The sequence below is a fragment of the Bos mutus genome, chromosome 8, assembly GCF_027580195.1.
Source record: "Bos mutus isolate GX-2022 chromosome 8, NWIPB_WYAK_1.1, whole genome shotgun sequence".
Classification (NCBI taxonomy): Eukaryota; Metazoa; Chordata; class Mammalia; order Artiodactyla; family Bovidae; genus Bos; species Bos mutus.
The window spans coordinates 16,819,825-16,843,571 of record NC_091624.1 but is presented as its reverse complement, the minus strand read 5'-3'; the positions used below and the strand labels follow the sequence as shown (position 1 = coordinate 16,843,571).

Here is a 23,747-nt window from a genome sequence, read left to right as displayed (position 1 = left end):
TCAGGTTGTTCTATTTTCTAACTCATTAGAACCTTCTAACTTCTTGCTCTGTGCATCTATCTGCTCTCCTCCTGAATTCTTTGATCATTATGATCATTACTCTGAATTCTTTCTTGGGTAGATTGCCTATCTCCACTTTACTTAGGTCTTCTTTTCAGGTTTTGTCTTCTTCCTTCGTCTGGAACCTGTTCTTCTGCCACCTCATTTCATCTAAGTTGCTATTTGTATTTTTATATATGTGAGACATTAGTTATGTTTCTTGACCTTGGAGAAGTAGCCTTCTGTAGGAGGCAGCCAGTGCATCCCAGCAGGGCACGCCCCTCTTGTCGCCCAAGCTCTGTGTTCTAGGGCTGCCCATAAGAGGGCAGTGCGGGCCCTTCTTTTATGGTGGGCTGACTATGTGAGCAGTCTGGTAGGCTTGGTTGGCCCCTGGCCTGGTTGGTGGCAAGGCCCTGCCAGATGGGATCTGGTCATGAGGTGGCTGGCCAAAGAACACTAGGGGACCCTAGGACCCTCACTGGTGGGCAGACTCAGCATCCAGAAGACTCCAGGGCTATTGCCCACCCACTGGTGGGTGAAGCCAGGTCCTGTGGTTAATGCTGGACTACTGACAGGCAGAGCTGGGTCCTGGAGTCTGGCTGCAGGGCCCAGGGATCCTAGAGAGCTGATGAGGGGGGCTGGCTCCTGACACAGTTGGGTATGGAGTCTGGGATGTCCCAAAGCTGGTGCTAGCCTGCTAGTGGACAAGGCGCGTTTGGTCCCGGGGTAGAGTTTGGCCTACTGTGGGTGGCCTGGGTCTATAATCTGTGGGATTGTGGATTTCTTGTGTCTAGTGTCTTCCCCCTGTGAGTGAGTCAGTCTAGAGGGACCTGTGGGCTCAAAAAAGTCTTTAGGCAGCCTGACTACTAATGTGTGGGGCTGTGTCCCCACCCAGTTACTTGTTTGGACTGAGGCATCCTCAGCACTGGTGCCTACAGATTTTCAGGAACAGGTCTTAGTTCTAATAAGCTAGACGGAGGATCCCACAATGCCAGTAGTAGTGTCCACAGAGTAGAACATTCCCAAGTGTGACTGCCACCATTGTCTAAGTCCCCGGGGTGAGCCACAGCTGCCCCTCCACCCCACCTCTCCCACAGATCAGCAGGTAGGTCTGGCCCAGGTTTCTATCAAAATCCTGCTTTTGCTCTGGGTTCCAGTGCATGTGAGATTTTATGTGCACCCTTTAAGAGTGAGGTCTCTATTTCTTTCAGTCCTACGAGACTTTCAACAGGAAGCCCCACTTGTCTTCAAAGCCACGTGCTCTGGGGGCTCATCTTTCCAGTCCAGGATTCCTGGGCTGAGAAGCTCAATTTAGGGCTCAGTGCTCTTGCTTTTAGGGGAGAAAGTCTGCAATGTAATTATTCTCTTAGCTTGTGGGTTGCCCACCCAGTGGTATAACATTTAATTATAGTGCAAGTCTGCCCCTCCTACCCATTTCATAAAGTTTCTTCTTTATGTCTTTAGTTGTAGAAGATCTTTTCTGGTGGGTCCTGGTTGTCCTGCGGATAGTTGTGATTTTGCTGTACTCGCGAGAGGAGATGAACTCAGCATCTTTCTACTCCACTGTCTTGGCCAGTCTTCTCAGATATCTGGAAGTAGCTGTAGCAGAAGGATCTTACTGTGGAATATGGAGTCAGTCATTAATTTTTTTCTTTATTGGTCACATATAATAGCTATTGTTATAAATATCTAACAATAATTTTAGGGGTATATTCATTGCTTTTGTATAACTTTAGGCATTTGTATTCAAAACTAAGGGGCTTCTCTGGTGGCTCAGTGGTAAAGAATCTGCCTGCAATGCCGGAGACCCTCCCATGGAAGAGGGCATGGCAACCCACTCCAGTATTCTGCCTGGAGAAGCCCACAGATAGAGGAGCCTGCTGCTGCTGCTGCTAAGTCACTTCAGCCGTGTCCGACTCTGTGCGACCCCATATAGGGTCACAAAAAGTCAGATGCGACTGAGCACGTGTGCATTCAAAACTAAATAGATGAAATTTCTATTTTGTTGGAGAGTGAGCAGAAACAACTGTATTATTTAAAGACTTTAAAGTAGGATTTTAATAACTAAAAGAAACGAAGTAAGAAAAGTATGTTTGAAACAAAAGAAAAAGATTGGAAACGTCAGAGATCTTTTCTCTCAGAAAAAGACAGAGTATTAGGAAGAACCCAAAGGAAACTCTAATGTGATTCTAGACATAAAAATACATATTTACTCATGAAAGAAGATACACGGATAGCAAATAAACATAGGAAAAGGTACTTTATAGTATATGTCATCAGGGGAATGCAATGAAATATCACCTCAGGGAAATGCAAAGTAAAACAACAGTAAGATAGTACTACACATCTATTAAAATAGCCCAAATCTAGAACACTAACAACACCAGATGCTGGCAAGGATGTGGAGAACAAGAACTATCACTCGTTGGCAGAAACGGAAAATAATATGGAAAATTAGGAGGAAGCCTGACAATTTCTTAAAAAACTGAACATCCTCTTAACCCTCTTAGGATCCAACAATCATGTTCCTTAATATTAAGCCAGGTGAACTGAAAACTTACATCCACAAAATACATCAACATGGATTTTATAGGAGCTTTATTTAAATTGACAAAATCAGAAGCAACTGAACTGTCCTTCATTGGGGTGAATGGATAAGTAAACTGTCCAGGAAATGACATATTATTCATTGGTAAAAATAAATGAACTATCAAGCCATGAAAAGACATGGAGGGACCTAAATGCATATTATGAAGCAAAAGAGGCCAATCTGAAAAGGCTGCATACTGTATGATTGCAACTATAAGATATTTTGGAAGACTTAAAAATATGAGAATAAAAAGATCAGTGGTTGCAGGGTTTGGGTAAACAGAGCACAGATGATTTTTAGGGTAGTGAAAATATTCTCTGTAATACTGGAGGACATTATGCTGAATAAAGGAAGCCAGACACAGAAAGATATGTATTGTACTATCTCACTTGTATGTGAAATCTAAGGGAAAAAATTTAGCTGAACTCAAAGAAACAGAGAGAAAATGATGATTACCAAAGGCTTAAGGGTGGGGGACAAGAAATGATAATAAGCAAGGGCACACATTTCCAATTATTAGATGGATAAACTCTAGAGAGCCAATGTATATGATGACTAATGTAAATAATATGTTGTAAACTTGAAATTTATAAAGAGGTATATTTCAAGTATCCTCACCACACAGAGATACACAAGCATGGTAACTATGTGAGATGATGGATATGTTAATTACTTGATTGTGCTAATAATTTCACAATGTATATGAATATCAAACATATACTCTAAACATATATAATTTGTCAATCATGCTTCAATAAATCTGGAAAAAATAGAACTCTGAATCCAGAAAAAATAATCTTCAAAAGGTAAATACATTTTTAGAGAAAGCAAAATTGAATTCATTGACTTCAGATTTGCACTGCAAGGAGTACAAAAGGAAGTTCTTTAGGCTGATAAAAAGTAAGACAAAATGATACTTGGCTTCTCAAAAAGAAGTTGAAATAACTGATAATGATAACTAAGCTGCTGCTAAGTCACTTCAGTCGTGTCCGACTCTGTGCGACCCCATAGACGGCAGCCCACCAGGCTTCCCTGTCCCGGGATTCTCCAGGCAAGAACACTGGAGTGGGTTGCCATTTCTTTCTCCAATGCATGAAAGTGAAAAGTGAAAGGGAAGTTGCTGAGTCGTGTCCAACTCTTATGGGGGTACATATAAAAGTTCTTTTTTTTTCCTCTTAATTTCTTTAAAATATATATAAATATTTAAAGCAAAACTTGTAATGTTTTTGAGACCTATAGGCTTATGTATTAAAAGGACTAGATGGACTTTTATAGTTGCGAATTTTCTAGAGTAGACTTTGAAAAATTAAGAATGACTATTGTCATCCATAAAGCAATCACCAAAAAGTGACTTGTAGCTAAAACCCAGCAATCTCAACCCTAGTTATTTACCCAAAATAAATTAGAAGATAACAGCACAATCTGGAGATCCCAGGTGTCAATCCACAGGACAATAGATAAGCACATTGATATTCATACAGTAGCATACTACTCGACAATAAAGTGGAAAGACTTACTGTTTGTGCATGCATTGACATGGATAAATCTGCTGAACACTCAGCTGAGTGAAAAAGTCTTGTACAAAGGATGCATACTGCACAGTTTTATTTATATGACATTCTAGAACAAGCAAATACAATTTTTTTTCAGGAAAAAATATCAGAACCAAGTTTATCTCCAGAGTAGAAGGGATAGTGATTGACTGGAAAGGGGGAAAAGAAACTGTCTGGGGTTATGGTAATATCCCTATCTTAATAGGGGGCTTGGGTTACAACAGATGTATGCATTATCAAAATGCAACAAAAGTAAAGATTTGTGTATTTCACTGTATGGAAATTTTATATCCAAAGAAAATAACTGTTGAGCAGTTATTGAGCTCTATTAATGATGCACATGGTGAAGAATTTAGAGAGAATTGGGTATCTGCAATTTGCTTTAAAATACCTCAAAAATAGATAGAATGATATGTGTAATAGAGAGGGATGAATAGATAGGTATGTAATGAATGCAAGTCTAATAAAGGTTAATGATACAATCTAGGTGATTTGTATACAGGTGTTGATTGCATGATTTTTTTCAATTTGCTCTCTGATTGAAAAATTTTAGGGTTTGATTATTTAGCTATGGGCTTCCCTGATGGCTCAGACAGTAAAGAATCTGCCTGTAATGCAGGAGACCCACATTGATCCATGGGTTGAAAAGATCCCCTGGAGAAGGGACTGGCTATCCACTCCAGTATTCTTGCCAGGAGAATTCCATGAACAGAGGAGCCTGGCAGGCTATAGTCCATGGGGTAGCAAAGAGTCAGATACAACTGAGCAACTAATATTTTGTTTTCAATTTCTTTACCTATATCTTCAGAAACATAAGTGTTTTATTATTATATGGTACTGGGCCAAAGCAATCCTGAGAAAGAAAAATGGAGCTGGAGGAATCAGAGTCCCTGACTTCAGACTACACAGTCTGAAGCAACAGTCATCATAACAGTATGGTACTGGCATAAAAACAAATATAGATCAATGGATAGAAGTAGAGCAAGCAAATAACTGGAAGACAGTGTCTTCAATAAGTAGTGCTGGGAAAACTGCATAGCTTAATGTAAAAGAATGAAATTTGAACATTCTCTAACACCATGCACAAAAATAAGCTCAAATGTGTTAAAGATTTAAATGTAAGGCCATATACTATAAAACTCTTAAGGAAAACAGAGGCAGAACATGCTCTGAAATAAATCACAGCAAGATCTTTTGGATTCACCTCCTAAAATAATGAAAATAAAAACACAAACAAATGGGAACTAATTAAACTTAAAAGCTTCTGCACAGCAAAGGAAACTTAACAAAATGAAAACACCACCCACAGAACGGGAGAAAATATTTGCAAAAGAAGTGACCAATACGGAATTAATCTCCAAAATATACAAACAGCTCATGCAGCTCAATATCATAAAAACAAACAAACCAACCAAAAACATGGGCAGAATATCTAGATAGTCATTTCTCTAAGGAATACATACAGATGGCCAAACAGCACGTGAAAAGATGTTCAATATCACTAATTATTAGAGAAATGCAAATCAAAACTACAATAAAGTATCAGCTCACACCAATCAGAATGGCTATCATCAAAAAGTCTACAAACTGTAAATGCTGGAGATGGTGTGGAGAAAAGGGAACCCTCCTACACTGTTGGTGGAAAGGCAAACTGATACAACAACCATAGAGAACAGTATGGAGGTTCCTTAAAAGGCTAAAACTGGAACCTACCATATGATCCAGCAGTCCCACTCCTGGGCATATATCCAGAGAAAACTACAATTCTAAAAGATGCATACAGCATCAGTGTTTATTACAGCACTATTTACAATAGCCAAGACATGGAAGCAACCTAAATGTCCACCAACAAACGAATGAATAAAGAAGATGCGGCATATATTTAGAATGGAATACTACTCATCCACAAAAAGAATGAAGTAATGCATTTTTCAGCAACATGGACGGACCTAGAGATTGTCATACTGAGTGAAGCAAATCAGAGAAAAACAATATATGATATCACTTATATGTGGAGTCTAAAAAAATATACAAATGAACTTACTTACAAAACAGACTCACGGACTTGGAAAACTGTATGGTTACCAAAGGGAAAATGTGCTGGGGAGGGATAAATTAGGAGTTTGGAATTAATACATGCACACTACTTTATAAAAAATAGATCATCAATAAGGACCTACTGCATAGCACGGGAAACTCTACTTAATATTCTGTAATCATCTCTATGGGAAAAGAATCTGAAAAAGAATGGATTTATGTATTTATATAACTGAATCACTTAGCTGTACACCTAAAACTAATACAACATTGGAAATCAACTATACCCCCGAGTAAAATAAAAACTAAATTATCAAAAAATTAAATATGGCACTGGACGCCATATTTTTCTACAAATAATCAAGCAATGATGAAGAGATAAAGGAATCCAGAAGTGTTTTGGAACATACCTGAAGAATCAGCTTCTGCTTGGGTGAAAGAATTCCTAAAGTCTCAAATCCTTTTAGCATGGAAGTAGATGAGGTTAACTTCTGTTTTCTCAAAAACCCAAGGGTTCAGAGCAGGTGGAGTGTGACTTTCAGTCTGAAATTGAGAAGTGCCTTCTTTATTCACCAGCCATATCTGGAGGGATCAGCCACTTGATTGACGGAGCCCTAATGACCTGGTGCTTTACGTTGAAAACAGTGCTGCAGGTGTCTTCCAAGAGGATGTCTCAGGTAGGACAGTGAGCACGCTTCCTTGGTAAATCATACCTCACCATACACAAATAAGTTCTTTGTTTGGCCTGGGGGGTGTATTTAAAAATCTACCATCTCCACTTGGATTTACAACTGTCTGAGACAGTTCTATACTTCTTTTGATGATAGACACATTTATACCTGTTCTTTACTCAAAATTTTTCTTTTGCCTGAAATAAGGCAGCAGATCTTATAGTTCAAGCATGTCACCTTATTCTAACAGATAAAGCTTATGTTCTAGCTTCTGTCCTGTTGATTTGAAAATTAGACAATGGTGTCTCACAAGTCCTGGATTTTATTGGACTTGGAGAAAGGATGTGGTCTCTTGGAAGCAGTGGTGATTGGCTGGGAGGGAGCTGAACTGAGCCCCTCTCTCTGTGGAATAAGAACAGAATATTCATGAACAGAGTCATATGGTGAACAGAAACCAATAGAAGAACATTGATGGGCAGAGGTGAATATACTATACTGATGATAATAATTCTAGACCCTTACTTGGGAATGAAAATTGAAAAAAGCTTGAATGGATATTACAACCTTCTCCTCCCCTTTTTACCTCACTTCTTCCTTCTTCTCTTCCTTCCCTTTCTCCTGTTCTTATACCAATAAACTGTAGGACAGGGATTGTTATATATATATATGTGTATATATATATAAAATATGTATTATAATAATACTTATACAACATCTTTTTATGGGTAGACAGATGTCAATCTTGCTGATTTTCACATAATGAATCATAAACACAGAAGGCTGGACCATTACTATGAACACTGCTTGGGTGCAGAATTAAGAGGAATGTTGCTGAAAGATATGAGAGTCTTCACCCCAGAATCTGTACAGTTATGGATAAATTATTTTTTAAAAATGTATTGGCTTGTTTGTTTAGACCCCATCCTTCTTCACCCAAATAATTTGATATACCTTAAAATATAACACGCATGTAAATGTACATGCATATAACATTCCTTGTCAAAATAGGAATGAAAATCATGTAGAAAAACAAGGTATAAAAATACTAGCAAAATATAATGAAATATTACAGTGAATTGTGCATTTCTTATAAGCTAATGAGTCATATACTTGTTTTCAACAGGACAGAGTAAGCAAAGCTTACTTTAGTAAGAAAGTAAAGAAAACTTTACTTTTCTTTAAGTGCTAAATTTTTAAAGAAGTTTAATATATTCATACTATGCATGAATATTTATGGAGTTCTTTAGAAAGCTTTTTTTCTCTCACTAATACAAATTTATAAGTATTGCTGTCTCATTTTACAGGAGAATAGATTGAAGCTCAGAGAAATATGCTTTGGTAACCAGTAAATTACAGAGCAGTAGTTCCAGCATATATCTCTTCGTGTTACCATATCACAGACATTGACCACAATAATGGATGCTGTGTTCAATAGGACATTTATTAAACTTGCAGGAATGGACAGCATGTGACCATATCCTGTACTGACCCTAGGTTAAAAACTGAGGACAGAGAGGTTAAAGCAAAACTGGTTGAGTGACTTGCTGTTTGGGATAATTTACTGAAGTCTAGGTATTCTGCTTTTCAGTAATTCCAAATTTATGTGAGTTTAGGACTTCAGAAGGACTTCCCTAGGGGCTCAGACTGTAAAGAGTCTCCCTGCAATGCAGGAGACCTGGGTCTGATCCCTGGGATGGGAGAAGGGAATGGCAAGCCACTGCAATATTCTTACCTGGAGAATTCCATGGACAGAGGAGCCTACTGAATTGCAATCCATGGGGCTACAAAGAGTCAGATACAACTCAGCGACTAACACTTTCACTTCTAGGACTTCAAAATAACTGACGGAATTGAGGCAAGATGTGCTCCTTAGACTAACAGTCTCATTATTTTCTTGATTGGAAATTGTATCAATCAGAGTCCCTGCAGGAAATAGATGGCACCACTCAAACTGGGTAATTGGAGTTGAGTAAAAGGACTCCTTACAAAGGAATGGGGACAATTTAGAGAAATCAACATGAGGCAGTACAGGACTTCCGGAGAGGAACCATTGAAGGAATAGCACCCTTACAGGAAAGGGAGCTAGAGGAACAAATTCCTTGCTGCTGCTGCTGCTAAGTAACTTCAGTCTTGTCTGACTCTGTGTGACCCTGTAGACAGCAGCCCCCCAGGCTGTGCCATCCCTGGGATTCTCCAGGCAAGAACACTGGAGTGGGTTGCCATTGTCTTCTCCACAAATTCCTTGATCATTTTACAAATCTCCTGGCCTTTGACCAGACTCGACAGGAAGCTAGAGGACATGGATCCTTTTGATACAGTAGGTCATGTAGGTTTGATACAGTAGGTCGTGATTCATGTAGGTCAGTGTTCAGAGGCAAAGAGCAGGGTGGAGTGGGAATCCGGAGGTGCATAAGCATGAAAATGGATGGACAGTGGTACAGGGATGAATTTAACTTAGATGACCGTTATATCTGCTACTGCGGGTACGAATCCCTTAGAAGAAATGGAGTAGCCATCACAGTCAACAAGAGTCTAAAGTGCAGTACTTGGATGCAGTCTTAAAAATGACAGAATGATCTGTTTGTTTCCAAGGCAAACCATTCAGTATCATAGTAATCCAAGTCTATGCCCCAGCCAGTATTGCTGAAGAAGCTGAAGCTGAATGGTTCTATGAAGACTTACAAGACTGTCTAGAACTAACACCCAAAAAAGATGTCCTTTTCATTATAGCGGACTGAAATGCAAAAGTAGAAACTCAAGAAACACCTGGAGTAACAGGCAAATTTGGCCTTGGAGTACAAAATGAAGCAGGGCAAAGGCTAATAGAGTTTTGCCAAGAAAATGCACTGGTCATAGCAAACACCCTCTTCCAACAACACAAGAGAAGACTCTACACATGGACATCACCAGATGATCAACACTGAAATCAGATTTATTATGTTCTTTGCAGCCAAAGATGGAAAAGCTCTATACAGTCAGCAAAAACAACACCAGGAGCAGAATATGGCTCAGATCATGAACTCCTTACTGCCAAATTCAGACTTAAATTGAAGAAAGTAGGGAAAACCACTAGACCATTCAGGTATGACCTAAATCAAGTCCCTTACCATTATACAGTGGAAGTGACAGATTCAAAAGTTTAGATCTGATAGAATGCCTGAAGAACTATGGACAGAGTTTCGTGACATTGTACAGGAGGCAGTCATCAAGACCATTCCCAAGAAAAAGAAATGCAAAAAAACAAAATGGCTGTCTGAGGAGGCCTTACAGATAGCTGAGAAAAGATGAGAAACAAAAGGCAAAGGAGAAAAGGAAAGATATACCAGTTTGAATGCAGAATTCCAAAGAATAGTAAGGAGAGATAAGAAACCTGTCCTCATTGATTAGTGCAAAGAAATAGAGGAAAACAATAGAATGGGAAAGACTAGAGAGCTCTTCAAGAAAATTAGAGATACCAAGGGAACATTTCATGCAAAGATGGGCACATTTAAGGACAGAAATTGTAGGGACCTAACAGAAGAAGATATTAAGACGAGGTGGCAAGAATACACAGAACTATACAAAAAAGATCTTCATGACCCAGATAATCATGATGGTGTGATCACTGACCTAGAGCCAGACATCCTGGAATGTGAAGTCAAGTGGGCCTTAGGAAGCATCACTATGAACAAAACTAGTGGAGGTGATGGAATTCCAGTTGAGCTATTTCAAATCCTAAAAGATGATGTTGTGAAAGTACTGCACTCAATCTGCCAGCAAAACTTTGCCAGTTGAAAAACTCAGCAGTGGCCCCAGGACTGGAAAAGGTCAGTTTTCATTCCAATCCCAAAGAAAGGCAATGCCAAAGAAGGTTCAAACTACCACACAATTGCAGTCATCTCATACGCTAGCATGGCAACCCACTCCAGTGTTCTTGCCTTGAGAATCCCAGGGATGGGGGAGCCTGGTGGGCTGCCGTCTATGGGGTCGCACAGAGTCGGACACGACTGAAGCGACTTAGCAGTAGCAGCACACGCTAGCAAAGTAATGGTCAAATGGTCAGGTCAGGCCAAGCCAGACTTCAACAGTACGTGAACCATAAACTTCCAGATGTTCAAGGTGGATTTAAAAAAGGCAGGGGAACCAGAGATCTAATTGCCAACACCTATTGGATCATCAAAAAAGCAAGAGAATAACAAAAAAAAACACATCTACTTCTGCTTTATTGACTATGCCAAAGCCTTTGACTGTGTGGATCACAACAAACTGTGGAAAATTCTTAAAGAGATGGAAATACCAGACCACCTAACCTGACTCCTGAGAAATCTGTATGCAGTTCAAGAAGCAACAGTTCGAACTGGACATGGAACCACAGACTGGTTCCTAATGGGGAAAGAAGTAAGTCAATGCTGTATACTGTCACCCTGCTTATTTAATTTATATGCAGAGTACATCATGTGACATTTCAGGTTAGATGAAGCTCAAGCTGGAATCAAGATTGCTGGGAGAAATATCTGTAACCTCCAATACGCAGATGACACCACCCTTAGGGCAGAGCCTCTTAATGAAACTGGAGCCTCTTGATGAAAGTGAAAGAGGAGAGTGAAAAAGTTGGCTTAAAACTCAACATTCAGAAAACTAAGATCATGGCATCCAGCCTCATCACTTTATGGCAAACAGATGGGGAAACAATGGAAACAGTGACAGACTTTATATTTGGGGACTCCAAAATCACAGCAGATGGTTAAAGCAGCCACAAAATTAAAAGACGCTTACTCTTTGGAAGGAAAGTTATGACCAACCTAGACAGCATATTAAAAAGCAGAGACATTACTTTGCCAACAAAGGTCTGTCTAGTCAAAGCTTTGGTTTTTCCAGTAGTCATGTATGGATGTGAGAGTGGGACTATAAAGAAAGCTGAGCACCAAAGAATTGATGATTTTGAACTGTGGTGTTGGAGAAAACTCTTGAGGGTCCCTTGGACTCCAAGGAGAGCCAACCAGTCCATCCTAGAGGAAATCAGTCCTGAATATCATTGGAAGGACTGATGCTGAAGCTGAAACTCCAGTACTTTGGCCACCTGATATGAAGAACTGACTCACTGGAAAAGACCCTGATGCTGGAAAAGATTGAAGCCAGGAGGAGAAGCGGACGACAGAGGGTGAGATGGTTGAATGGCATCACCAACTCGACAGACATGAATTTGAGCAAGCTCTGGGAGTTGGTGATGGACAGGGAAGCCTGGTGTGCTGCAGTCCATGGGGTCAAAAAGAGTCGGACATGACTGAGCAACTGAACTAAACAGGGATGAGTTCTCTAGGACAAGCAAACAGAACAGAAATTTGTTAAGTGCTGCTCAAAGAAAAACCTGTCTGTTCTCTATCACTGCTGATGGTTTTCATATAGATTAAAAGGTAAAAAAGTAAAGCTTTCCTTGAACACCAGTATATTCTAGGTACTATGTCGGTCACTTTCTATATGTCTGCTCATTTAATTCTTAAAATAATAATATTGGACATGATCATCACTGTTATATTTGTGGGAAATTAAGGCTCAGAGAGGCTAAGAAATTTATCTCATAAAACATCTAATAAATAACAAATCTGAGATTTGAACCAGCATTTTTCTAACATTGAATCTTGGACTTTTTTCACTTTCACAACTTTCCTGCCCACTTTATATATCACCGGAGGAAAGCCGTAACACGTCTAACACTCAAGTAGAAGCTTGATGTTTCTGAAGAAGTAGTTTTAAATTACTTACATATACAAATCAGGGTTCAGTCAAGACGAATAGTCACCACTCAACGGAGTATGGTAGAGAGTAGTTAAATCTGGAAACTTCAGAGACAATAACCAGTCATATGCCTTTCCCATAATGATAGCTGCCATTTTCTGAATACTTAAAATATAGACTATTCACTCTCTATGCATTAAATCAATTCATCCTCATATCAATCATATAAAGAGAAAATTTGAAGGTGAAGAATGGGAGGAGAATGAACAAAGTCAATGGGGTAGGCACAGTAGTTAGACTTCTCTGAATAAACCTTGTCCGCACAATTATACAGCAAAATTTTAAAAAATTCCCCCCAAAAAGAAGAAGAAAAAGTTAAATTGATATAAATTTGTGGGCAGAGCTTATAGAGAGGAACATTTTCAAGTGATTTAAACAGAGTAGTTTATCTATACATCTTTAGAGGGGTATACCTTAAGGACTCGGTGTGTTGTGCTCAGTAACTCAATCATTTTGATTCTTTGCATCCCCATGGACTGCAGCCCACCAGGCTTCTCTGTTCATGGAATCTTCCAGGCAAAAAATACAGGAAAGAGTTGCCATTTCCTCCTCGATGGGATCTTCCCAACCCAGGGATCAAACCCTCGTCTCTTGTGTCTCCTGCATTGACAGGCAGGTTCCTTACCACTAGCAACACCTGGGAAGCCCCCTTAAGGACAAAACTGTAGAAAGAAATTCTAAAATGGTTTAATGTAATAATATTATAATGATACTGATGTTGTTATTCTGAAACTACTACACACACAATGTATTTTTATATATAGTTAATATAATATAATAAAGCAATATCACTTTAACATAATCACTGTCTTTAGGACCTAGGAGTTTTGGTATGATAGAAAAAACATAAAATAAAAAAGTTTAAATTTAACCTCTGTATTATCATCAGAACTGGAAATATGAGTACATATTTATAATGTATAGCATCGTACACTGAAAAGACTTAAAAATAACAACAGATTTGGTAGCAAGAAGCACCACCAGCATACAAATTGTGTTATCTGAAGATCTTTACCTACTATAGGAGGCAGAATGGGGAAATTACAGATTCTAGGTCCATGACAGAAAATATGCAAGATGAGCTTAAAATACCTTATTATACCAGAAAGTAAGGAAGCTATCAGAAACTCTTGGGGCCATGCCAAAAAGGACTCAGGAACCAATGTGAAGAGACTCCCATTAGACCAAGATGAGGCATTTTGTGCATCTGAAAGACAGTGAAAGTGAAGTCGCTCAGTGGTGTCTGACTCTTTGCAACCCCATGGACTGTAGCCTACCAGGCTCCTCTGTCCATGGGATTTTCCAGGCAAGAATACTGGAGTGGGTTGCCATTTCCTTCTCCAGGAGATCAACCCCACACAGGGATTGAACCTGGGTCTCCTGCATCGTAGATAGATGCTTTACTGTCTGAGCCACCAGGGAAGTCTAAAGGCATAATAAAATTTATGGGTTAAAACACCAAAAATATGAAAAATCAATGATGACATTTAAAAAAGAAACACATGGGACTAATTAATTAGATTAATTGTTCTAATTTTAATTAGATTAATTGATCTAATTTTAATTAGATTAAAATTAAAAGCAGAGATAATCATGGACACAGCAAAAAAACAATCTACAGAATGGGAGAAAATATATGCAAGTAATATGGCCAATAAGAGGTTAACATCTAAAATATATAAATCACTGCTGCAACTATCAAAAAATGATTTAAAGAAATGAACGGAAACCTAATAGACATTTTTCCAAAGAAGACATACAGTGACCAACAGGCACATGAAAAGATTCTCAACACTGCTAATCATCAGAGAAATGCAAATCAAAAGCACAGTATCACCTCACATGTGTCAGAATAGCAATCACCAAAAAGACGACAAGTAACAAATGTTGGCGAGAATGTGGAGAAAAGGGAACTGTCATATTCTGTTGGTGGGTGTGTAAATTGGTACAACTGCCATGGAAAACAGTATGGAGGTTCCTCAAAAAACTAAAAACTATATCATTCAGCAATCCCACTCCTGGGTACATATCAGAAGAAAATGGAAACAAAATAGAGGCATGCACCTCAATGTTCATAGCAGCATTATTTATAATAGCCAAGCTATGAAAGCAACCTAAGTGTCCATCAACAGACAGAAAGATAAAGAAGATGATTGTATATATGTGTGTGGAAAAGTGAAAGTGTTAGTCGCTCAACGTGTCTGACTCTTTGTCACCCATGGAGTGTAGCTTGTCAGGCTCCTCTGTCCATGGGATTCTCCAGGCAAGAATACTAGAGTGGGTAGCCATTCCCTTCTCCAGGGGGGTCTTCCCAACCCAGGGATTGAACTGAGGTCTCCTGCATGGCAGGTGGATTCTTTACCGTCTGAGCTACCAGGGAAGCCCTCTGTATGTGTGCGTATATGTGTATATATATATATGTGTGTGTATATATATGTGTGTATACACACACACACACACACACACACACAGAGGAATATTATTCACTCATAAAAAATAATGAAGCGCTGCCATTTCCAACAGTGTGATGGTCCTAGAAGATATTATGCTTAGTGAAATAAGCCAGACAAATACAGAAACTCTCAGCACTTATACATGGAATCTAAAAAATAAAAACAAATGTGTATAAGAAAATAGAAGCAAACTCACAGATACGGGAAAAACTAGTGGTTGACAACAGGGAAGGGAAGGGGGAGCATGGAATTGAGTTACAAACTACTGTGTATAAAATACCAATAGGGCTACATTGTACAGCTCAGTGAACTAGAGCCATTATTCTGTAATAACTAAATGGAGTGTAATCTATAAAAACATTGAGTCAGTATGTTGTACACCTAAAACTAATGTAATATTTTAAACCAACTATACTTCAATAAAAAGTGAAAAAAGCCAGTGACAAACTTGAACTTTGCTAAAGAACCAATTCTCATTTTTTTTCCCTGAAAACTGGTAATGAGACAAAGAATTAAGTATTCCACCTTCTTCTCCTATACAACCTCACGATTACCAAATATCTTGAGGTTTATTTTTATAAAAGTATCCCAGCTAATAACTTAAAGAATTAGAAGATCACCATTTTGCAGGCCTCTAATAAAAGAGTGGATCTAGGTAATTATAATCAGTGGCTACTAGTATCACACAAAGAGAGAAAACCAGACACTGTGTGCCTCCTGTGGGAATTATGAAACACATTCTATGAAATATTTTTTGACAAAGTATCAACAAGTCAAATCAAGCTTCTAGGTATAACTCTCACTTAATGGGAAGTACAGTGGTAAAAGAACATGTTAAATATTACCAGAGAGTTATCAAGCAACAAAATCCAGACTGTGGAAATACTATAGAGCATCATTAATAATTCGATTTCTTCACAAATAAATTGTAAGGGAAAATGAGAGAGGAGAAGCTGTAATTTTTAAAAGATGTGAGAAATCCATAAAAATGTAATCTGTGGATATTGTTTGGATCTTGATTCAAAAAACTATAAAAGCATTTATGAGATAATTAGGAATATTTCACACTGGATTTTAATACTATGAAATTATTATAGTTATGTAGATTAATGATATTATAGTTACATACTTTAAAAAGAATTTTTATTTTAGGATACTTACTGAACTAATGAAGTAATAAGATGTCTGTGATTTGGTTCAAAATAATAATGGGGTTTAGAGGTTGGAGTTATGTAGGAGGGTTAATAGAACAAAAGTTACTCTGAATTGATATTCATTGAAGATGGGAAATGGGTATGTGGGTATATTTCTCTTTACATGTATATTTGGACTGTTACACAATAAGATTTTTAAAATGTGTTTCAATAGATGAAAGTCAAAGTGTTAGTTGCTCAGTTATGTCTGACTCTTTGCAATCACATTAACTGTAGCCCACCAGGCTCCTCTGTCCATGGAATTTTTCAGGCAAGAATACTGGAGTTTGTAGCCAGTCCCTTCTCCAGGGGATCTTCCCTACTCAAGGATCTAACCCGGGTCTCTTTCATGGCAGGCGGATTCTTTACCGTCTGACCCACAAGGGAAGCCACAGTAGATGGGACTACCAAATTCCACAGGTGAATGTTTCAGAGATCATTTTAAATTAAAACCAAATAACTCATCCAGTCATCCATTTAAAGGTGCTCTTCTACAAATCCTTTTATACATGTAATGGATATGAATCTTGGTCTATAAACTCCAGTATGTAAGAGAAAGAACTTCCCCAAAAATTTCACTTCAGTTCAGTCGCTCAGTCATGTTCCACTCTTTGTGACCCCATGGACTGCAGCACACCAGGCTTCCCTGTCCATCACCAACTCCCAGAGCTTGCTCAAACTCATGTCCATCGAGTCAGTGATGCTATCCAAGCATCTCATCCTCTGTCATCCCCTTCTCCTCCTGCCTTCAGTCTTTCCCAGCATCAGGGCCTTTTCCAATGAATCAGTTCTTCACGTCAGGTGGCCAAAGTATTGGAGCTCCATCATTGCTTCCAATGAATTTTCAGGACTGATTTCCTTTAGGATTGACTAGTTTTGATCTGCTTGCACTCCAAGGGACTCTCAAGAGTCTTCTCCAACACCACTGTTCAAAAGCATCAATTCTTCAGCGCTCAGCTTTCTTTATAGTCCCACTCTCATATCCATACATGACTACTGGAAAAACCATAGCCTTGACTAGAGCTTTGTTGGCAAAGTAATGTCTCTGCTTTTTAATATGCTCTCTAGGTTGGTCATAGCTTTTCTTTCAAGGAGCAAGCGTCTTTTCATTTCATGGCTGCAGTCACCATCTGCAGTGATTTTGGAGCCCAAGAAAATAAAGTCTGTCACTGTTTCCATTGTTTGCCCATCTATTTGCCATGAAGTGATGGGGCTGGATGCCATGATCTTAGTTTTCTGAACGCCAACTTTTTCACTCTCCTTTTTCACTTTCACCAAGAAGCTCTTTAATTCTTTGCTTTCTGCCATAAGGGTGGTATCATCTGCGTATCTGAGGTTATTGATATTTCTCCCAGCAAGGTTGATTCCAGCTTGCACTTCATCCAGCCTGAAATTTCGCATGATGTACTCTGCATATAAGTTAAATAAGCAGGGTGACAATATACAGCCTTGATGTACTCCTTTTCCTATTTGGAACCAGTCTGTTGTTCCATGTCCAGTTCTAACTGTTGCTTCTGCATACAGATTTCTCAGGAGGCAGGTAAGGTGGTCTGGTATTCCCTTCTCTTGAAGAATTTTCCACAGTTTGTTGTGATCCACACAGTCAAAGGTTTTTGAGTCAAAGTCTCAAGAATTTACTGAAACCCAATTTAGGTTCTGTAAAGATCCAACAAGTGGAAATACATGGAAATTTAATTCCAGTCCATTGAGTATTCCCCCCTATTTTTATCTTGGGTGCATCCAAGGTCAGGGCCACATTGCCATGATGTGAGATTGGGGGGCATCTGGTCCCAAGTATCATTTGTCCATGCTGATATCTGTGAAAACATCCCTCATGCCATCTGATCCTTGATCTTTAGTTCATGCAGATCACCAGGAATCATCCCTTTTCCAGTCCTCAAGGCTCCTTCCAGTCTGGCTTTTTCTAGTGGACAATTTGGTCCCCCTCTCAGATGCAAAGGAGTCCTTGTGTCTACACCAGACTATGGTGTTGAGAATTTTTGTGAGGTTCTCCCAGTGCTGTCTGCCTGGGTACACAGCACAGCCACTCCTTCTCTGAAGTCTTACCTCTCCTGAGGACTCTAACCTGAAAGGAAGCACTCGTCTCCTCCTCTGTCACATTCCATGGATTCTCTAGAGTTCACATCACCCCTTCCACTACTGGCCCCACACAGGGTCAGTGAAGCCAGGGGCAAGATGTCTTCCGGGTACCTACTAATGTCAGCTACACTGACCTCTTCCTCCACTTCCTTTGGTCTCACATGTCAAGAACACTGTTCTAGTCTGGGAAGCAGGAAACCTTGTTAGTATCAATATTTTTCACTCTGCTCTGAGTCATTTCTATTTCCCTGAGAGCTAGGTATTTAAAATTCAAAGACCAAAATGAGGCTCTTATTTCCTTTCTGAAACAGCCTCTTCCCAGTGGGAATGAATGAGATGCCTGAGTGCAGAGCTAGGCAAGGGAAGTGGAGATGGCAACAATAATATTAACGTATTTTTGAAAAACAGTACCAACAATAGTAAGTGGCGAGCGCTATTCTAAGTGCTTTACATGTACTCATTCATTGAATTCTCATAGCAATCCTATGAAATAATTACTGATATTTCCATGATGTGAATCATAAAAACAAGGCACAGAGAGGTTAAATTATTTGTCCAGGGTTGCACAGGTGATAAGTGGTAGCACTGGAATTCCAGTCTCAGGCAGTCTGGCTTCAGTTATGTTCTCTTTAAACCATTAGGAAAGATAAGCTGGGAAGAAAAAAAGACCCAATGCATTTGAAAATGCTTGTTGAGGTCTTTTTTCATGTATATTCCATTTTTTAAAAACCATCAGCAGTATAAAACCAGCTGCCTCTTCATCATTTTCTTTCCTTCATCCACATAGTGTATTTAATGTGGAGAAAGAAGCGTCAGACTTATTGAAGTCTCACAGATACATCTTACTGTAGCACTGGAATCTGCATGATGAAATTTCCATTTTAATTCAGATGAAGGCTGTAACTAATGTTCTGATGGACCCACAGTGAGGACACGAGTGCTGTGATGCAAACCCAAGGCCACCTGATTGACCAAGGTCATTCTTATTTCCCGAACACCTTGGGGAATTGAACTGCATTTTGACCTGGAATTGAAAGTGGACAGTTGCAAGGCCCCTGCAAGCATCTGACCCTGCCAGGGGAGAGGAATTTCAGGCCTTGGGCCTGGCAGATATCTAGATACCTTTCCCCAGCTGGGACTCTGCTTGCCTTTACACAGCATTAATGAAAAGGCTAGAGGAGTAACAGATGGAACACACTCAGACCTTCCAATCAGGGTTCTTCGATCCCCTTCGGGTCCTCTCCGACCCGTGCATCATCTGCATTAAAAAACCCCGTGGATCATTTTCAGCTGCTTCCCGTCAGCCCACATAACATCCTTTCTGACACTCCTCTGGGAGAGTCCCACATCGTCCTATAACAACAGACCGGGGAGGGTACAAATAATTAGAACTTAGATTGTCAACTCGGTCTCTAAAGTCAGTCACACAGAAAATGCGCCAGCTTGACATATGATGCACAGTCTCATTTTATGGAAATAAATGATCTAAACTGCTTAGTTTGGGGTAAAAGTTGATAGCGTATTTTATGTGTCCCAATCACTCATTTTTACAGGAGCAGAAGCAATCACATTGATTAAGATGAATTCGTCAGAGCCAACATCAGTGAACCAGACTTGGGTTGTTCATGGAGTACCATTCATTTAACTTTGGCTTTTCTTCTCTTCCCCTCACCCACCACCAGAGATGATACATTTAATTTAAAAAGGAGTATATAGATGTAAATGTATTGAGGAATAAAGATGCTCAGGTATATTAAGTGGTCTCTGTAAGAAATTGTTATTGAGATATGACTGTATATTGCAAAGTTGTTATTGGAATCCTAAATTGATGCACAAAAAACACACACACACAGACACACACACACCTTGGTTGAGGTTAAACTGTTCTCCTCCCTTTCTTGTCATAATAACTTAACATAATGATAGTGCTGTCATTATAAATATTTGGAGGCTTCTGCATCTTGATCATTGATGGATTCTGAATGTTAGAGAATCATTTTTAAATCAGCACGGGCATCATGTTCAAAGTGTTTCCTTGGATTTTCAGAATGAAAACCAGAACCATCTTCTGTTTCTTAGGAAATGACTGGGAAGCAGAAGAGAGGAAAATACACCCAGCTCTCTGTTATTTTCTAGGTCTTCCTCTGGTAAATTGAAAACGGTACCTCCCCTCTGTGAATCTACCACCCTCCACATGCTTGGCCCGGATGCCGTACACCTGCTCAGCGTCAGCCGGAACCCACCGGAGCATATGGCAGCTCGCATATTGCCTCATCCCAGGATGGGTTGGGAACGCTGGTCACCTGGGCTCTGTTTTCAAGTGGTATGACAGCAGCTGTGGGAAGCCCAGAGAATGACAGGCTCTCACTGCTCTTCTTACCAGTGGGAAAGAAGAGCGAAGAGAACAGAAGGGAGATGTTTTCAGATACCCAGCAGCTATGACTTGACTGCTCTGTAAAAGAACACACCACTCACTGGCTTTCCCCACTGTGAGCAGGTGCAATAGAAGGGAAACCCTGATTCTTTTTTTCTTAAACTGCTAGTCAATTGTAGTCGACAGAATTATGGCCACTAAAGAGATTTAATCTCTAATTCCCAGTACCTGTGACTATGTTATTTTATGTGGCAAAGCAGATTAGACAGCAGATAGACTTAAGGTTTCTGGTCATGTGCCTTTAAAATAGGAATATTATTCAGATATCCTGGGTGGGATCATTGTAATCACAAGTGTCCTTAAACAGGGAAAAGAAGGCAGGAAATGTCAGAGTAATGCTATGTGAGGACTCGACCTGCTGTTGCTGGCTTTGAAGATGAAGGAAAGGGGCCACTAGACAAGTAATATGGGCAGCCTCTAAAGCCTGGAAAGGGCAAGAAATAGATTCTCCCCTAGAACTTCCAGAAAGGTGCACATCCCAGCCCCATGCCTTGATTTTAACCCAATGTGACCCATGTTGGAACTGTGAACCCAGAAACTAATAGAATAATGTGTCTTGTTTGTCATAATAATTGTCATAACAGCAATAAGAAACTGATAAGTGGAGTGCTGGCTTGAGTGGTGGCTCTCAATTTTAGAGTGTATTAAAGTCAGCTGGGTAACTTTTAAAAGTCCTCAGGTGGGACCATACCTCAGAGCAGTCATATCAGAATTTCTTTAAGTGGGACCCCAAAATCAGAATTTTATAAACTGCCTGGTGATTTAAGGGCAGAAGCAAAGTTGATGATTTAGTGGATAGAACCCCAAAAGTGTTTGGAGACAAGAAAGCTGAGTTCAAATTCCATTTCTATCATTTCAAGATTGAGCTCAGTTTATTTCACCTACACATGAAGTGCACATGTACACATATATTTGTATCTATAATATAGATAAATGCATATATTTACCTATAGATATATAATGTATAAATATATAGATAATGTATAAAATGAATTCATGTATGTATCCATATGCACACACAAATAACCCTTCTGTGAAATGGGACCTTATTTGTGAGGTTTTACATGTAAAGAGAATTGTTCAGTCACTCAGTCATGTCCAACTCTTTGTGATCCTATGGACCACAACATGCCAGGCCCCCCTGCCATCACCAAAACCCAGAGCTTATGCAAACTCATGTCTATAGAGTCGGTGACACCATCCAACCATCTCATCCTCTGTCGTCCCCTTTTCCTCCCACCTTCGATCTTTCCCAGCATCAGGGTCTTTTCCAGTGAGTCAGTTCTTTGCATCAGGTGGTCAAAGTATTGGAGTTTCAGCTTCAGCATCAGTCCTTCCAATGATATTCAGGACTGATTTCCTTTAGGATTGACTGGTTGGCTCTCCTTGCTATCCAAGGGACTCTCAAGAGTCTCTTCCAACACCACAGTTCAAAAGTATCAACTCTTCAGCGCTCAGCTTTCTTTACAGTCCAAATCTCAAATCCATACATGACTACTGGAAAAATCATAGCTTTGACTAGACGAACATTTGTTGGCAAGCCAATATCTCAGATTTTTAATATGCTGTCTAGATTGGTCATAGCTTTTCTTCCAAGGAATAAGCATGTTATAATTTCATGGCTGCAGTCACCAACTGCAGTGATTTTGGAGCCCCCCAAAATAAAGTCTCTCACTTTTTGCAATGTTTCCCCATCTGTTTGCCATGAAGTGATGGGTCTGGATGCCATGATCTTAGTTTTCTGAATATTAAGTTTTAAGCCACATTTTTCACTCTCTTCTTTCACTTTCATCAAGAGGCTCTTTAGTTCTTCTCTTTCTGCCAGAAAGATGGTATCATCTGCATATCTGAGGTTATTGATATTTTTACCGACAAGCTTGAATCCAGCGTGAGCTTCATCCAGCCCAGAATTTCAAATGATGTACTCTGCATATAAGTTAAATAAGCAGGGTAACAATATACAGCCTTGACGTACTCCTTTCCTGATTTGGAACCAGTCTGTTGTTCAATGTCAACTTCGAACTGTTGCTTCTTGACCTGCATACAGATTCTCAGGAAGCAGGTAAGGTGGTCTGGTATTCCCATCTCTTTAGGAATTTTCCACAGTTTGTTGTGTTCCAGAGTCAAAAGCCTTGGCATAGTCAATAAAGCAGAAGTAGATGTATTTCTGGAATTCTCTTGCTTTTTTGATGATCCAACAGATGTTGGCAATTTGATGTCTGCTTCTCTGCCTTTTCTAAATCCAGCTTGAACATCTGGAAGTTCACAGTTCATGCACACAGTTCAATGTACAACCCAGCTGTACATTGAAGCCTGGCTTGGAGGATTTTGAGCATTACTTGGCTAACCTGTGAGATGAGTGCAATTGTGCAGTAGTTTGAGCATTCCTTGGCATCGCCTTTCTTTGAGATTAGAAGAAAACTGACCTTTCCCAGTCCTGTGGCCTCTGCTGAGTTTTCCAAATTTACTGGCATATTGAGTGCAGCCCTCTCACAGCGTCATCTTTTAGGATTTGAAATAGCTCAACTGGAATTCCATCACCTCCACCTGCTTTGTTCATAGTGATGCTTCCTCAGGCCCACTTGACTTCAGATTCCAGGATGTCTGGCTCTGGGTGAGTGATCACACCATCATGATTATCTGGGTCATGAAGATCTTTTTTGTATAGTTCTTCTGTGTATTCTTGCCACCTCTTCTTAATATCTTCTGCTTCTGTTAGGTCCATTCCATTTCTGTCCTTTATTGTGCCCATCTTTGCATGAAAATTTCCCTTGGTATCTCTAGTTTTCTGGAAGAGATCTCTAGTCTTTCCCATTCCATTGTTTTCCTCTATTTCTTTGCATTGATCACTGAGGAAGGCTTTCTTATCTCTCCTTGCTATTCTTTGGAACTCTGCATTCAA

The 23,747-nt window shown here is 39.6% G+C and overlaps 1 long non-coding RNA gene across 2 annotated transcripts in view; it reads left to right on the top strand.

Annotated features, from left to right (window-relative positions):
* The window catches only part of LOC138988953 (uncharacterized), a 153,030-nt gene extending 131,293 nt beyond the window's left edge, over nt 1-21,737 (top strand). For both annotated transcript variants that reach the window (XR_011465222.1, XR_011465223.1), the window contains exon 4: nt 20,548-21,737. This is a non-coding gene — a long non-coding RNA (uncharacterized lncRNA). The remainder of the gene's footprint in view (nt 1-20,547) is intronic.
* The last annotated feature ends 2,010 nt before the right edge of the window (nt 21,738-23,747 follow it).